Source organism: Pelobates fuscus, chromosome 2, assembly GCF_036172605.1.
Source record: "Pelobates fuscus isolate aPelFus1 chromosome 2, aPelFus1.pri, whole genome shotgun sequence".
Classification (NCBI taxonomy): Eukaryota; Metazoa; Chordata; class Amphibia; order Anura; family Pelobatidae; genus Pelobates; species Pelobates fuscus.
Genome location: NC_086318.1, coordinates 131,655,859 through 131,674,045, shown reverse-complemented (window position 1 = coordinate 131,674,045; position 18,187 = coordinate 131,655,859). Strand labels below are relative to the sequence as shown.

Below are 18,187 nucleotides of genomic sequence, written 5' to 3'. Positions count from 1 at the left end.
TTTGTCAGTGCTGCTTTTCCTCCTCCTCCTCGCATTACTTGGTGGGTTCTGTGCTCTAGCAGCGGGTTGTACCATCTTGCTTTAGAGGGGAGGTTGGCTAGTAAAGGTTTCGCCTCCGCAGCTGCTGTCGGCTATTACGGCGATGTTTCCATAGCCGGTGCACCCAGTTCATCAAGCGATGCAGTTGATGTGGGTGAGATACTGTATTTGTGAATCTGGCAGGATTTCGGTGAAGAGTCGTAGCGCATCCTCCCCCGTGCACGGAGTGGTGTGTTCCGGTCTGGGTGTGGCGGATTTCGGGGTTGTGTGATACGAGCTGCAGGGAGGCCGCTCCTTCTAACGGGATCCGGGACACCGAGCCGGGGGCAGACACGGACACCGAGCGGGGGGAGAAACACCGAGAACGGGGAGACAGAGACCGAGCCCGGGAGAGAGACGGAGAGCGAGCCGGGGGCCGCACGACAGGAGCGGGTAACTGCATAGCGCTCACTGTGTATATCCCCAGCCTGAGCCATCCACCCCCTCCCCGATGACATCCTGCAGCCCGGCCACCACCGCCCTCCGCTATAACCCGAGCTGCTGGAAGCATCCTCGCCAGCCATTCCTTATCACCATCATCACCATCACTGACTGCCTTCATCTCATTCAGGGCAGCAGTCACCCATAGTGACTGAGCTCCTCCCAGCCCAGGCCTTCACCACCCCATCATCTCACCATCATCTCCCCATCACCTCCTCAGCCTTCCTCACCCCATCATCACCTCCTCAGCCTTCCTCACCCCATCATCACCTCCTCAGCCTTCCTCACCCCATCATCACCTCCTCAGCCTTCCTCACCCCATCATCACCTCCTCAGCCTTCCTCACCCCATCATCACCTCCTCAGCCTTCCTCACCCCATCATCACCTCCTCAGCCTTCCTCACCCCATCATCACCTCCTCAGCCTTCCTCACCCCATCATCACCTCCTCAGCCTTCCTCACCCCATCATCACCTCCTCAGCCTTCCTCACCCCATCATCACCTCCTCAGCCTTCCTCACCCCATCATCACCTCCTCAGCCTTCCTCACCCCATCATCACCTCCTCAGCCTTCCTCACCCCATCATCACCTCCTCAGCCTTCCTCACCCCATCATCACCTCCTCAGCCTTCCTCACCCCATCATCACCTCCTCAGCATCACATCCTCAGCCTTCACCACCCTATCATATCACAACCATCACCTCCTCACCATCACATCCTCAGCCTTCACCACCCTATCATATCACAACCATCACCTCCTCACCCCATCATCACCTCCTCAGCCTTCACCACCCCATCATCACCTCCTCAGCCTTCACCACCCCATCATCACCTCCTCAGCCTTCACCACCCCATCATCACCTCTTCAGCCTTCACCACCCCATCATCACCTCCTCAGCCTTCACCACCCCATCATCACCTCCTCAGCCTTCACCACCCCATCATCACCTCCTCAGCCTTCACCACCCCATCATCACCTCCTCAGCCTTCACCACCCCATCATCACCTCCTCAGCCTTCACCACCCCATCATCACCTCCTCAGCCTTCACCACCCCATCATCACCTCCTCAGCCTTCACCACCCCATCATCACCTCCTCAGCCTTCACCACCCCATCATCACCTCCTCAGCCTTCACCACCCCATCATCACCTCCTCAGCCTTCACCACCCCATCATCACCTCCTCAGCCTTCACCACCCCATCATCACCTCCTCAGCCTTCACCACCCCATCATCACCTCCTCAGCCTTCACCACCCCATCATCACCTCCTCAGCCTTCACCACCCCATCATCACCTCCTCAGCCTTCACCACCCCATCATCACCTCCTCAGCCTTCACCACCCCATCATCACCTCCTCAGCCTTCACCACCCCATCATCACCTCCTCAGCCTTCACCACCCCATCATCACCTCCTCAGCCTTCACCACCCCATCATCACCTCCTCAGCCTTCACCACCCCATCATCACCTCCTCAGCCTTCACCACCCCATCATCACCTCCTCAGCCTTCACCACCCCATCATCACCTCCTCAGCCTTCACCACCCCATCATCACCTCCTCAGCCTTCACCACCCCATCATCACCTCCTCAGCCTTCACCACCCCATCATCACCTCCTCAGCCTTCACCACCCCATCATCACCTCCTCAGCCTTCACCACCCCATCATCACCTCCTCAGCCTTCACCACCCCATCATCACCTCCTCAGCCTTCACCACCCCATCATCACCTCCTCAGCCTTCACCACCCCATCATCACCTCCTCAACCTTCCTCACCCCATCATCACCTCCTCAACCTTCCTCACCTCATCATCACTTGCTCACCCCTTCATCTCACCATCATCACCTCATCAGTCTTCCTCACCCCATCATCTCACCATAATCATCTCCTCTTACCATCATCCCTTCCTCACACAATCAATTCCTCAGCCTTCATCTCACCATAATCACTTCCTCACCCCCATCATAATCGCTTCCTCACCCCATCATCATATAATCACCTGCACAGCCTTCCTTACCATTAGCCAATCACCTCACCATGGGCTTCCTAGCAATCACTCCATCTCACTTGGCTTTTCAATACATCACCTTCTATAAAAACACCCTATAATCTCACTACTGCCTTCCTAGTCATAACTCAATCATCCCTGTTCTTGACAGACATCACCCTGGCCTTACAAACCATCATCTGATCATCTCTAACCTGACCTTTCTAGCTTTATACCAGCATCTCAAACCAGCATTCCTTGCTTTTTAGCCATCATCCCAACCTAAGTTTTCCTAGCTGTCTGCTATCATCTCACATGGCTTTCTTAGTTGTCATCTAACCCCTGGCTTTCCTAGACTACACCCCATCATCTCACCCCTGGCCTTGTTAGCCCCCTCATCATTGACACTGACCTTGCCAGCTGTCCCCCCCCTGTCATTGACAACTGGGCATTGCCACCCGCCCCCTGTCATTGACAAATTGTCCTGGCCAGCTGTCCTCCCTGTCATTGACAACTGGGCCTTGCCACCCGCCCCCCTGTCATTTAGAACTTGGCCAGGCCAGCTGCCCCCCCCCTGTCATTGACAACTGGGCCCGGCCAGCCCCCCCCGTCATTGACAACTGGGCCTGGCCAGCCGTCCCCCCCGTCATTGACAACTGGGCCCGACCAGCCGCCCCCCCCGTCATTGACAACTGGGCCCGGCCAGCCGTCCCCCCCGTCATTGACAACTGGGCCCGGCCAGCCTTCCCCCCCGTCATTGACAACTGGGCCCGGCCAGCCGTCCCCCCCGTCATTGACAACTGGGCCCGGCCAGCCGTCCCCCCCGTCATTGACAACTGGGCCCGGCCAGCCGTCCCCCCCGTCATTGACAACTGGGCCCGGCCAGCCGTCCCCCCCGTCATTGACAACTGGGCCCGGCCAGCCGTCCCCCCCGTCATTGACAACTGGGCCCGGCCAGCCGTCCCCCCCGTCATTGACAACTGGGCCCGGCCAGCCGTCCCCCCCGTCATTGACAACTGGGCCCGGCCAGCCGTCCCCCCCGTCATTGACAACTGGGCCCGGCCAGCCGTCCCCCCCGTCATTGACAACTGGGCCCGGCCAGCCGTCCCCCCCGTCATTGACAACTGGGCCCGGCCAGCCGTCCCCCCCGTCATTGACAACTGGGCCCGGCTAGCCGTCCCCCCCGTCATTGACAACTGGGCCCGGCCAGCCGTCTCCCCTCCCCCGTCATTGACAACTGGGCCCGGCCAGCCGTCTCCCCTCCCCCGTCATTGACAGCTGGGCCCGGCCAGCCGCCCCCCCCCGTCATTGACAGCTGGGCCCGGCCAGCCGCCCCCCCCCCGTCATTGACAGCTGGGCCCGGCCAGCCGCCCCCCCCCCCCGTCATTGACAGCTGGGCCCGGCCAGCCGCCCCCCCCCCCGTCATTGACAGCTGGGCCCGGCCAGCCGCCCCCCCCCCCCGTCATTGACAGCTGGGCCCGGCCAGCCGCCCCCCCCCCCTCCGTCATTGACAGCTGGGCCCGGCCAACCGCCCCCCCCCCCCGTCATTGACAGCTGGGCCCGGCCAGCCGCCCCCCCCCCCCTTCGTCATTGACAGCTGGGCCCGGCCAGCCGCCCCCCCCCGTCATTGACAGCTGGGTCCGGCCAGCCGTCCCCCCCGTCATTGACAGCTGGGTCCGGCCAGCCGTCCCCCCCGTCATTGACAGCTGGGTCCGGCCAGCCGTCCCCCCGTCATTGACAGCTGGGTCCGGCCAGCCGTCCCCCCCGTCATTGACAGCTGGGTCCGGCCAGCCGTCCCCCCCGTCATTGACAGCTGGGTCCGGCCAGCCGTCCCCCCCGTCATTGACAGCTGGGTCCGGCCAGCCGTCCCCCCCCGTCATTGACAGCTGGGTCCGGCCAGCCGTCCCCCCCGTCATTGACAGCTGGGTCCGGCCAGCCGTCCCCCCCGTCATTGACAGCTGGGTCCGGCCAGCCGTCCCCCCGTCATTGACAGCTGGGCCCGTCCCCCCCTGTCATTGACAGCTGGGCCCGTCCCCCCCTGTCATTGACAGCTGGGCCCGTCCCCCCCTGTCATTGACAGCTGGGCCTGGCCAGACATCGCCCTTGTCATTGGCCCCGAGCCCGGCCAGCCGTCGCCCCTGTCATTGGGCCTGGCCAGCCCAGCCCTCCCTCTGTTATTGACCCCGGACCTGGCCAGCCCTCCCTCTGTTATTGATCCTGGGCCTGACCAGCCGTCACCAGTCATTTCAACAGCCTTGCACTTCTAGCTATCATATCAAAGCTGGCCTTTATAGCGGTCACCCCATCATCTCAGTCCCTGGTTTTCCCAGCCACCACCTCGACCTCTGGCCTTCCTAGCATCATACCATCAGCTCACTTCTGGCCTTCATATTCATTAGCTCACCTTGCCCTCTTACTGTGCCTTTATTCCAGCATCCCAAAATCAGTCCCCATCATCTTTAGTATGTTTTTAAAATCACATTTTCCTCTATTCTATTTCCTGTGAACCATTGTTATGACCACCTTCCTGTCCCTGTTTGACTGCCTAGACCCTCTCGTTATCCTAAAAAACTGAGCCATGTCAGTTCACCATTACAACACTACATGTTTATAATTGTGCTTGTCATTTTATTGTTCGTGTTTAGCACATGACTGCACAAAATTGTTGCACTCTTGCAGTGATGTTTGATTGCTTTTATTATAAGCTTAAGATAAAGTGCTGCCTGTGTGTGATGGGCACTGAATACATGTGTTTTAAATAACATTTTTTTCATTGGGGTTATATCTAAAAACTGCTTGCAGGAATCTGCATTGCTCTTGTTTGCTGCCTTCCATTTCTAACCCTGACCAGACTTTCTGTGGCTACCCAATCACAGGCTTCCCAATGCAGCTCAATGAAAAGGAGCTCTAAGCAATTGCTGCTTTTTAAATTTAGCTCCACTGAGCTTTCCAAACCTGGGAGTACCAGCACCTATTGTCTGTTTGAAAGCAAAGGGGGTGTAACCATATTAGTTTCTATCGCAATCTGTACTGCAAAATAGAAAAAAAGAAAACACATTCTTCACAAATAAAACATTTCAGCAAGCTTAAGTGCTTTAAGGGTCTTGAGTGTCCTATTTAAAGTCATACTACGTGAATACTATAGTCACCAGAACATCTACAGCTTGATGTAGTTGTTCTGGTGAGTATAATCATTATATGCAAGCATTTTCATGCAAACACTGCCTTTTCAGAGAAAAGGCACTGTTTACATTGCACGAGGGACATCTCCAGATGGCCTCTGAAGGGCTTCCTGGATCAGTGCTGCACAGTAGGCAGCTTTGCCGTTCAGCGTCCCCATGCTGTGCATGGGGATCCTGAATTTTCCTCATAGAGATGCATTGATTCAATGCATCTCTATCCCATTGTACAGTGCTACGGAATTTGCTGGCACTATATAAATAATAATACGGAGGTGCTGATTGGCCAAAACTGCATTTGGGCCCACCCCCTTGCCAATTTTAGCCAATCCAATGCTGGGAAAGCATTGGATTGGCTAAAAATCGGCAATTCTTTTGATGTCACCAAGGGAGCAAGGCCACTGCCGGTGGACCCGCACAGCGTTGGAAATAAGGTGAGTTTTTCATGCTTTTAAGGGAGGGGCAAGCCACCTTAATGGTGGGCTTAGCACAATTGAGTTAGGAATACATGTTTGTGTTCCTGACCCCATAGTATTCCTTTAATGATTGAAAATAGAAAGCAGTACAGTATCCTTTTCTCAGTGAGTTTTATCCCACTGGTCTCGGGCAATCATTCATGACCTCCTTGCCTCAGTCAGCTATCCCTGACCACTGGCCTTGGAGATTTATTCCTGGCCTCAACAGTCCTACCTATCCTTAGCTCTAGTTGAAGTAGTAACTCTTCTTAGCCCTTGACTGAAGCCTTCCTATCCTTATCTTGTTTCCCATTGTTTTCCTCAACCTTGTTGATTATTAGACCAATTTAGTTTCTTTTAAAAGTCATTTCCTTCATTATTATGGGTCATTTTCATTCCTTAATTCACTTATCTAAATTATAGAATATTAGTTTATATTTCTGTCCTTTTTATTTATTTTTGTTTTTATTCACTATATTTTGTGAATGAAGATAGACATATTTGATATCTTATCATAGTATGGTACAAAGTGTGCCTGACCTTAAAGGGATACTCCAAGCAATAAAGAGACTTTAGCTTAAAGGGACACTCCAGATCCCTAAAGCACTTTAGCTTGCTGAAAAGCTTTATGTGTAGAGTATGTATTTTTTTTTTCCCATTTCACATGCCCAGAGCACCTGCCTTACAAAGAATTCTTATTGCGCTGTGTTGGGAAGTCTGTGATTGAACAGTCACATAAAGTCTGGGCGCGGTTAGAAGAGGAGGGGTTGCAAAGGCAGCAGACAAAGGATCTGCTGTTTTTGCAAGCTGTTTTTAGGTACATTTTTTTAAAAAAAAAAATGCATAATTAAATGCATGCAAGTTTTAGTCTGGGGTATATCTAGTAAACAGAAATTTTTATTTATTTTGTATTTGGGCATTGGAGTGTCCCTCTAATGAAACAGTGTTGGTGTATAAATCATGCTCCTGCTCAATTCTATTTTTTAGGAGTTTAACCACTTTGTTTATGCAGAACTAGCCACACCTCCCCTGGCCGTGACTGGCACAGCCATCATGAAAAACAAGGTTTCACTATTAGAACATAGTGTGTCTTAGTAAAGGACTTCTTATCTCCTGTTCTATTAATGGCACTTTGATAACACACGGGAGGCTGCTGCAAGCTCTAGCATGCCATTTACAGAGCAGGAGATTCCAAGTCAAACATACGGTGCAGTATGTGAGGGGCCATGATGTATAACACTTTAATAAGTAAAGTTGTTTTGGTTCTTAGAATATAACTGGGCAGGTTTAATATTACAATTTGAATCAAAACCTCTTGTTATTTATATTAATTTTAGTTTTTTTCTCTTTTGCAACATACCTAAATTAAATTTTATATAATTATGTCAATTACTAAAGCTTTAGGTTTTTATGTTAATACTCCATTCCACAGAGCTGCATGAAATATAAATAAATATAAAAAATATATATAATTTTTTGTTTTAATAGCTTCACAACAATGTTTTGCCGATTATTGGATACATATTTTGTTATCTATAAGGACACATGACATGTGTGACATGTCATGATTCCCTTTTATTCCAGTTTGGTCCTTATGGGGTTATGCTTTCCATTTTAATTATTCATGATCATTTTCCAGATGCCAAGCACCTGTCCTCTTGACTCTTTTACTCCAACTGTATTATTTACAATGTGTGTTTATCCAAGCCAAATTCCCACTCTGTTTTACTTTTTTGCTTGCTGCAAAACACACAGTTGTTGGAGACTGTACTTCAGTCTCACTGTAGAATTCATGTATATTCTCCAAATAATTTTTACACTGAAGGTTAATTCCAAAGACTGTTAATTTGAAATGCTCCTAACATATGGGGTGTATCGAGAGACTTTACATATTTGTCTCAAATCTAGTATGGCACATAGTAAATAATGGCAATTTATTTAAAATTAGCTGTTTGCAATTCTGATGAACGATTCAATCCTGCATACCAACAAACATGGATTCCAGTGGCACAATCTCCGCAAAAACTATTAAAGGGCCCCTCCGGGCACCATAACAATACCATCTCAATTCAATTGTTAAGATGCCAGGAGGTCCCAGGTGCCATCATACCTTGAGGGTTTAAATAATTTACAAACAGTTTAACCTCAATTTTGTGGCGATGGCACACTTTTGCACTGCTCAGCTCCTACTGCCGGTGTTCTATCAAATTCCCCTACCTCGTGAAAATCCCCTACCCTCGTCACTTCTGGGGAGGGGAATCAGCTGGATTCTGTGCTGCACATGCGTGCTAGCACTCCTGCTACTCCTCCACAGCAAGGTCCTGGAAGGTAAGTAAAACTAGTTTTACACTTTCATTATAGTTAGTGCATTCACTAAGCTTAGGCACACCGGACATTTAGGGTTAAGTGAGGGTTCAAATTAGGGTTAGGTAAGTGCTTCTAACCTCTCTCACTCTTGGGGTAAGGGTTAAAATATAGTGTGAGAAAGCACAATTTAGAGTTATTCCCCTAATGTGAAATATCACTGAATGTGAACAAGTCCCTAATCCTAACCCTAATTTGAATCCTTAACATTAACCCTAAATGTCCTATGTCCTAAGCTTAGTGAATGCACTAAATATAATGAAAGTGTAAAACTAGTTTTACTTACCTTTCAGGACCTTGCTGTGGAGAAGTACCAGTAGTGCTAGCACGCATGTGCAGCACAGGATCCAGCTGATTCCCCTCCCCGGAAGTGATGAGCGTAGGGGATTTTCACGGGTAGGGAATTTTGATAGAACACCGGTGGTCTGAGGCTTCAATCAGAAAGCCTTGGGCTGGGCACTGCTGATAGGCTGAAAGTGTCAGATTCCAAATTCCGGTCACACCCACTAGTATGAATGTAGTGGAAGATATTGTGTTTTAACATACATAAACTGCTAATTTCATCCGTTACCTCGTGTCACTTTACCGTTTGAGCAGGGCTTTCAACACCCTCCGTTCCTGTGTGTCCAACTCATCTTATTGCAAATACTTGTCTGTTAGTCAGCACTGCGGAATTTGTTGGCGCTTTATAAATAATAATAATAATGCGAAGAAACGATATGTACGGTAAAGTCTGGAAATATTTGGACACTGACAAAAAATGTATTATTTTGGGTGTTTACCAAAATAAAATAAAGGATCACTATAGGGTCAGGAACACAAACATGTATTCCTGACCTTAAAGTGAAAACCCACCATTTAGGTGGCTTGCTCCCCTCCTAGCCCCCTCAGAATGGGTTAAAACTCACCTTTATTTTCAGCTCTCCATGGTCCGCCAGCACTGGCCCTGCCCCCTTGGTGACATCATCAAAATTGCTGCTTTTTAGCCAATCCAATGCTTTCCCCATGTGAAAAGCATTGGATTGGTTAAAATCGGCAAGGAGGCGGGGCCAAATGCTGTTTTGGCCAATCAGCACCTCATCGTAGAGATGCATTGAATCAAGTCATCTCTATGAGGAAAATTCAGCCAGATAAGACTTTGCCCTAAAAAAAAGCCAGCACAGTTCTGCAGCAACACTCTTTGGACAGATAAAACCAAGATCAAACTCTACCAAAATGATGGTAAGAAAAAAGTGGGGAGCAGCCTTGGCGCGGTTCATGATCCGAAGCATAGAACACCATCACAGTGGAGGCAGTGTGATGGCATCGGCAAGCACGGCTTCTAATAGTACTGGGTCACTAATGTTTATTGATGATGTGACAGAAGACTGAAGCAACCAGATGAATTCTGAAGTTATAGGGATATATTGTCTGCTCAGATTCAGCCAATGTCAGTGAAATTGGACAGGGGTTCACTTTACAAATAGAAAATTACCCAAAACATACTGTAAAAGCAACCAAGGACTTTTTAAGGCAAAAAAGTGGAATATTATGCAATTGCCAAGTCAAGCACGTGATCTCAACCCGTTCGAGCTTGCATTTCACTTGTTGAAGACAAAACTTAGAGACACTATAGACACCCAGACCACTTCAGCTCTTTAAAGTGGGCTGGGTGCAGTGTCCCAGGTCCATTAATGCTGCAGTGGTAAATATCGCAGTTTTTAATAAACTGCAATAATTATCTGTTAGCGTTAACTCCCTCTAGTGGCTGTGTACCCATGGTGGAAGTGCTAATGCGAGCAGGCTGACGTTGGCGGGGGACAGGCAAAGTGCCGAAGGACATTTGCGCTGGAATCAGGTGAGTGACATAAGATTTATTTATTTTTTAACCCCTTCTGCAATTCATGGAAAGAGTGGGTTTGATATCAATGCATTTCAGACTTTAAAGGACCACTATAGGCACCCAGACCACTTCAGCTTAATGAAGTGGTCTGGGTACCAGGTCCATCTGGGATTAACCCTGCCTGCTGTAAACATAGCAGTTTCAGATAAACTGCTATGTTTACATATGGGTTAATCCAGCCTCTAGTGGCTGTCTCATTGACAGCCGCTAGAGGCGCTTCCGCGCTTCTCACTGTGATTTTCACAGTGAGAAGGCGTCAAAAGGAAAGCATTGAGAATGCTTTCCTATGGACTGGCTGAATGCGCACGCGGCTCTTGCCACGCATGTGCATTCAGCCGATGACGTCGGATGGAGGAGAGTCCCCTGCGCTGGAGAAAGGTAAGAATTTAACCCCTTCCTCCAACTTCAGCCCGGCGGGAGTGGGACCCTCAAGGTGGGGGAACCGTCAGGGCACCATTGTGCCAGGAAAACGAGTTTGTTTTCCTTGCATTATAGTGGTCCTTTAAGCAGTCATTGCTTGCAAAGGATTCTCTACAAAGTATTACAAATTTACATTTTATTTATGATTGTGTTAATTTGTCCAATTACATTTCAGCCCTTGAAATAAGAGTACTGTGTATGAAAAAGGTTGCAATTCCTAAACATATTATACAATATTTTTGTTCAACGCCACGAATTAAAGTTGAAAGTGCTAAAAGTCTGCACTTCAATCTTGCATCTTGGATTTTTCATTTCAAATCTGTTGTGGTGGCGTTCAGAGCCAAAATTATGAAAATTGTGTCAGTGTCCAAATATTTCTGGACCTAACAGTATTTCATGTGTTTAGCATAAAACTGTCACCATCAGATATTTGTTAGGTCGTGTCTATATAGCATATAGATTGTAAATTTTTAGTCTCCATTTTCAGATGGAAATTGCCTATAAAGGTACATTTTGTTTTGTGTGTACCATTCCTGGTGGATCTGAAAATGTCCATTAATGTGTACTTCTCATCAAATATATGATGAGAATCCCCTCAAATAGAACTCCTATGGTGAATTTTGCATCTATTATGTTGTAATGCATTATTGAGATAATGTATACGGTACTCTGCTGCCTGTTCCTCTTTTGCAAATCCTCCTTCATTGACTTTTCAGTGACATTCTTTTAAACCAGGAAATGGTTGAGAAATCTTCCCATACCAGTAGCCCTCAAGGGTTTAATAATCTAAAAAAACATGAAAGAAAACTAAAATGATTTTCATAGTTTACAGGTTTCAAGTGAAAATAGAAATAAAACATGTAATACCGTATATACTCGAGTATAAGCCGACCCGAATATAAGTCGAGGCCCCTAATTTTACCACAAAAAACTGGGAAAACTTATTGACTCGAGCATAAGACTAGGGTGGGAAATGCAGCAGCTACTGGTAAAAAAAAATTCTAAATAAAACTAGATCCTGAAAAAATTATATTAATTGAATATTTGTTTACAGTGTGTGTATATAATGAATGCAGTGTGTGTGTGTGTGTGTGTGTTGCAGAGCCTTGGTGGGGGGTGGGCATTTTTATTATTATTTTAATTAAAAAAATGTTGTTAAGTTATTTTATTTATTTATTTTTTAATTATTTATATTTGTATGAATTTTTCCGTCCCCCCTCCCTGCTTGTTACATGGCAGGGAGGGGGGCTCTCACTCCCTGGTGGTCCAGTGGATGGGCACTGTTTAGGAGGGGGCTGGCAGAGCTCTTACTTACCGCTCCTGTCAGCTCCCTTCTCCTCCGCGCCGGTCCGTGCAGCTCACACTGTAAGTCTCGCGAGAGCTGCACTATGACCCCGCGGCTCTCGCGAGACTTACAGTGGGAGCTGACAGAGGTGCTGAACGGACCGGCGCGGAGGAGAAGGGAGCTGCAGGAGAGGTAAGAAAACGCTCTGCAGCCCCCACAGCCCCCAGTCTGTATTATGGCAATGTAAATTGCCATAATACAGACACTGACTCGAGTATAAGTCGAGTTGGGGTTTTTCAGCACAAAAAAATGTGCTGAAAAACTCGACTTATACTCGAGTATATATGGTACATTATAACAGGCAATCCGCTATATTCCCAGCTGTAGTTTTATATAAATCCACAACACTCTGTGAACAAAAACATGATTTGCCAAACTGAGCGACTTTGAATTTTTCTGCACCAGGTTGCATGAATGCTTATTGCTTACATCTCCCAATATAAACACATGGGGGAGTTTTAAAGGGACACTATAGTCACCAGAACAACTACAGCTTATTGTATTTGTTCTGGTGAGAGTAATCCGTCCCTTCAGGCCTTTTGCAATAAACACTATCTTTTTTCAGAAAAAAGAGATCCACCAGGGATCCACTGGCCACTCATCAGATGGCTATTAGAGGTATATCCTGGGTCAGTGCTGGACACAGTGTTGCGCACTTACATTCAGTGTCTCCTCCCTCTGCATGCAGACACTGAATGTGACACTTTCCTCATAGAGATTCATCGATTCAGTGTATTTCTATGAGGAGATGCTGATTGGCCAGGGCTGTGTTTGCCTTGTGCTGGTTGTGCCCCTGATCTGCCACTTTGCCAATCTTAGCCAATCCAATTCTTTCCTATGGGAAAGCATTGTGATTGGCTGAGATCACCACTTCTGATAATGGTAGCAAAGGAGGCAGATCGGGGCAGAGCTAGCAGCAAATTGGAATAAAGGTAAGATTTTACAAAAGTTAGGGTGGCAAGGGGCGACAGGGAGGGGATAGATGTTATTTTAACCCTATAGGGTCAGGAATAGAGTTCACTTTTTCCTAGGGGTTTGAAAGGAGATGGTGCTGTGGAGCAGACTTTTGCATATTATTCTTATTCATACTATTTATATTTTTAAAAAATATATATATAATAAAAGAAAGTTAACCGTTTTTGCAGGTTTTCATGTCGGGTACATTATTGCAGTCATATAATTTTGCAGGGTTATTCACTACAGTGAGAATTCAAAGTGAATTTCAAATGGAAGTTCAAAATAGTAAAACGTGAAAAATTCTCCAAGTCATGTTATGCTTTAAGTTTGGCTACTCAGGCTTTAAATTTAAAATTTAGTTTCTATTTTCACTTTAGTTAGTAACCCAGTGAGTGTCTTTTTAAAGTAACTTAATGTAGTTGTTCTGGTGAGTATAGTCAGTGTATAGTGTTGACATTAAACCCTATGGACACCCCTAGTGGCCACTACTGAGACGGCCACTGGAGTTGCTTCCTGGGTCCGTGCTGCACACTTTCACTCAGCGTCTCCATGCTCTGCCTGGAGATGCTGAACATTGCCCTTAGATATACACGGATTCAATGCATCTTTATGATTAAAGGGACACTATAGTCACCAGAACAACTACAGCTTATTGAATTTGTTCTGGTGAGTAGAATCATTCCCTTCAGGCTTTTTGCTGCAAACACTGTATTTTCAGAGAAAATGCAGTGTTTACATTACAGCCTAGTGATAACTTCACTGGCCAGTCCTCAGATAGCTATTAGAGATCCTTCCTGGATCATGGCTGCCTAAAATGCATCCAAACATTCAGTATCTCCTCCCTCTGCATGCAGACACTGAACTTTACTCATAGAGATGAATTGATTCAATTAATCTCTATGAAGAGATGCTGATTGGTCAGGGCTGTGTTTGAATCATGCTGGCTCTGCCCCTGATCTGCCTTCTTGTCAGTCTCAGCCAATCCTATGGGGAAGGCCACCACTTCTGATGATGTCAACAGACAGCTTGTTTTTTCTGAGACAAACAGCATGCATATCTACAGCTTCAGGCTTGAATGCAGTAAGATTTTGCTATATTTATGGAGGCATGAGGGGCCCAGGGGAAATAAATGGTGGTTTTAACACTATAGGGTCAGGAATACATGTTTGTGTTCCTGACACTATAGTGATCATTTAATGCTGATTGGCCAGGGTGGCATTTGGCTCACCCTCTGACCCGCCAACTTTGCTGAGATCATCAATTCTGGAAAAGGGTGAGTAAATCACCTTTCTAACCAAAGGTAAAGGGGCCATAAACCTAAACGTTGGTTTGGGAACTATATTGTCTGGAATACACGTTTGTGTTCCTAAAACTATAGCGCCTCTAATGAAGTAAAAAAAAAAAAAAAAAAGGCTTTTCCTCTGTGATATAACATTGAATCAATACTTTCCTGTAGGGTTTTTCCAATACGCTTTAGTCACCGAAACAACTTTAGTTTAATAAAGCAGTTGTTGTGTGTAGATCATGTCTCCACAGTCTCACTGCTCAGTTATCTGCCATTTAGGAGTTTAATAATTTTGTTTATACAGCCCTAGTCACATTTCCATGCATGTGACTCACACGGCCTTCCTAATCACTTCCTGTGAAGAGTCCACTAATATTTACACTTCCTTCATTGCAAATTCTTTTTAAAGGGACACTGTAGGCACCCAGACCTCTTCAGCTAACTGAAGTAGTCTGGGTGCTGTGACCCTTTTGCACTTAGTGCTGCAATGTAAACTCCAAATGGACTTTTGTTTTATCTGACGCAGGATGTCCTCAGGGACCTCCAGCGTCAGATTTCCCTAATAGGTCTCCCCCGCCGGCTGATGTCGGTGGGGGAGGACCGTGGGCAGAGCCTGACCCAGCACTGAGGGACATCGCCGCTGGATTCAGGTAAGTTGCTGAAGGGGTTTTAACACCTTCAGCGCCATGCGAGGTGCGGACCTATTATCCCAGAGTGCCAGGAGAACGGCTTTGTTTTCCTGCCTCCATAGGATCCCTTTTATTTATAATTGATCTCCTGCTCACTTAAAGGGACACTATAGTCACCTGAACAACTTTAGCTTAATGAAGCAGTTTTGGTGTATAGAACATGCCCCTGCAGCCTCACTGCTCAATCCTCACTGCTCAATCCATTTAGGAGTTAAATCCCTTTGTTTATGAACCCTAGTCACACCTCCCTGCATGTGACTCGCACAGCCTTCCATAAACACTTCCTGTAAAGAGAGCCCTATTTAGGCTTTCTTTATTGCAAGTTATGTTTAATTAAAGGGAAACTTCAGTGCCAGGAAAACAATCCGTTTTCCTGGCACTGGAGGGTCCCTCTCCCTCCCACCCCCCAATCCCCGGTTACTGAAGGGGTGAAAACCCCTTCAGTCACTTACCTCAGGCTTCCTCCGTCGGCTGGTGGGCGAGACTGATCCCGCCCACCGGCCGAGGAGTCCCAATGCGCATGCGCGGCAATGTCACGCATGCGCATTGGCGCACCCTATAGGAAAGCATTGAAAATGAAGCGTGAGGACGTCCAGCGACGCTCTAGCACAGGTTTCCTGTGCTAGGGACCAGGAAGTTCCCTCTAGTGGCTGTCTAGCTTTATAAAAAACTGCAATAATTACACTTGCAGGGTTAAGGGTAGTGGGAGTTGGCACCCAGACCACTCCAATGAGCAAAAGTGGTCTGGGTGCCTGGAGTGTCCCTTTAAGATTTTCTTATCCCCTGCTATGTTAATAGCTTGCTAGACCCTGCAAGAGTCTCCTGTATGTGATTAAAGGACCACTCTAGGCACCCAGACCACTTCAGCTTAATGAAGTGGTCTGGGTGCCAGGTCCTTCTAGGGTTAACCCATTTTTTCATAAACATAGCAGTTTCAGAGAAACTGCTATGTTTGTGAATGGGTTAAGCCTTCCCCTATTTCCTCTAGTGGCTGTCTCATTGACAGCCGCTAGAGGCGCTTGCGTGATTCTCACTGTGAAAATCACAGTGAGAGCACGCAAGCGTCCATAGGAAAGCATTATGAATGCTTTCCTATGTGACTGGCTGAATGCGCGCGCAGCTCTTGCCGCTCGTGCGCATTCAGCCGACGGGGAGGAGAAGAGGAGGAGAGCTCTCCGCCCACCGCTGGAAAAAGGTTAGTTTTTACCCCTTTCCCCTTTCCAGAGCCGGGCGGGAGGGGGACCCTGAGGGTGGGGGCACCCTCAGGGCACTCTAGTGCCAGGAAAACGAGTATGTTTTCCTGGCACTAGAGTGGTCCTTTAAAGTTCAATTTAGAGATTGAGGTACAATTATTTAAGGTAAATTACATCTGTTTGAAAGTGAAACCAGTTTTTATTTTTCATGCAGGCTCTGTCAATCATAGCCAGGGGAGGTGTGGCTAGGGCTGCATAAACAGAAACAAAGTGATTTAACCCCTAAATGACAGTGAATTGAGCAGTGAAATTGCAGGGGAATGATCTATACACTAAAACTGCTTTATTTAGCTAAAGTAATTTAGGTGACTATAGTGTTCCTTTAACAGATTGCTAGACCCTGCATGAGCCTATGTTTGTGAATAAAAAGCGTAATTTACAGAATAAAAGATACACAACATTTAAAGTAAGTAACATCTGATTGAAAATGGAAATCAATTTTTTTTTTCTTCATGCTAGCTGTGTCTGTCACAGCCTGCGGAGGTGTGGCAAGGGCTGCATAAACAGAAATAAGTTATTTCATTCCTAAATGGCAGAGCATGGTGTTGTACAACTTCAGAGGCATGATCTATACACCAAAACTGCTCTGGTGACTATATTGTCCCTTTAAAGGGACACTCCAGGCACCCAGACCACTTCTGCCCATTGGAGTGGTCTGGGTGCCAACTCCCACTACCCTTAACTCTGCAAGTGTAATTATTGCAGTTTTCATAAACTGCAATAATTACCTTGCAGGGTTAACTCCTCCTCTAGTGGCTGTCTACTAGACAACCACTAGAGGACACTTATGTGTTTATAGCACATGAAAAGTGTGCTATAACGTCGCTGGACATCCTCACGCTATGTGAGGACCTCCAGCGTTGCTGAAATCCCCATAGGAAAGCATAGAAAGCATTTGTCAATACTTTCAAATGGGGAGGTCTAATAAGCATTAGGTCTCCCCCACCAGATGACGGCGGGGGAGGAGTGTGAGCGGACCCTGACCCCAGCGCCGAGGGACATCGGCACTGGTACAGGTTAGTCACTGAAGGGGTTTTAACCTTAAATAGCAAATGGGTTGGGTGGTGGGAGGGAGAGGGGAACTGCAGTGCCAGGAAAACGGTTTGTTTTCCTGGCACTGGAGAGTCCCTTTAAGTAACTTTTATAAATGCTTTCTCAGGTTTGTCAAAGAACCTTTACTGCATTCCATAAACTGCATCTCGTAACAGTTGGAGGCCTAGAATTGGCAAACAAGAGAAATTCACAAGTGGTTATCTGTTTTATTTTTTTATTACATTTTCTGCACCTCAATAAATTGAAAAATATTTCATATTGGAATCTTCCTTTAAATGATATGCTCTCCAAGAAGTTTGTCATGACATTACCTAATGCTGTGGTGTAACTGGTGCACAGAGTATAGAAACAACTCTGGATACTATTAAAATGATTTGGTAGCTGTGTAAGAGGTTGATTGGAATATATTTAGCATTGCAATTTTTAATGAGAATCACTGAGATACTATAAACATTTTAAAATAACTTTTTTTGCTTTTGCCCATCTGTTGTAATGTCTCATCTGTTTGCCTTTGCTTTTTAGCAGTATAACTGCTAAGAATGCAGGATTGCCAATAACGACAGAATACATTTTGCTGTTTTTGTTTTTATAACTGTAGGTCAGACCAGAGCAGAACTGTCTATTATTATGATTTGTGCAATGAGGTTGCATAAGAGTACAAAAGTGGTGCTTAGTGAACTAGTTAATGTATCCCAAATTATTGCATTATGCTCTATAGCAGGGGTCCCCAAACCCCGGGCCGCAGTCCGGCGCCGGTCCACGGGAATTTATTGCCGGTCCGTGAAATCTTTCACCT

At 47.0% G+C, this 18,187-nt stretch overlaps 1 protein-coding gene across 3 annotated transcripts in view; it reads left to right on the top strand.

The window, feature by feature from the left end:
- The window catches only part of GNB4 (G protein subunit beta 4), a 137,427-nt gene that overhangs the window by 70,149 nt on the left and 49,091 nt on the right, over positions 1–18,187 (top strand). Inside the window, exon 1 of one of the 3 annotated variants that reach the window (XM_063442703.1) lies at positions 263–471. The exons of the other annotated variants lie outside the window; for them this stretch is intronic. The gene's annotated coding sequence lies outside the window, so the exon portion shown is untranslated. Of the gene's footprint in view, positions 1–262; positions 472–18,187 lie in introns of those variants that run through there. 3 annotated transcript variants of the gene reach the window in all.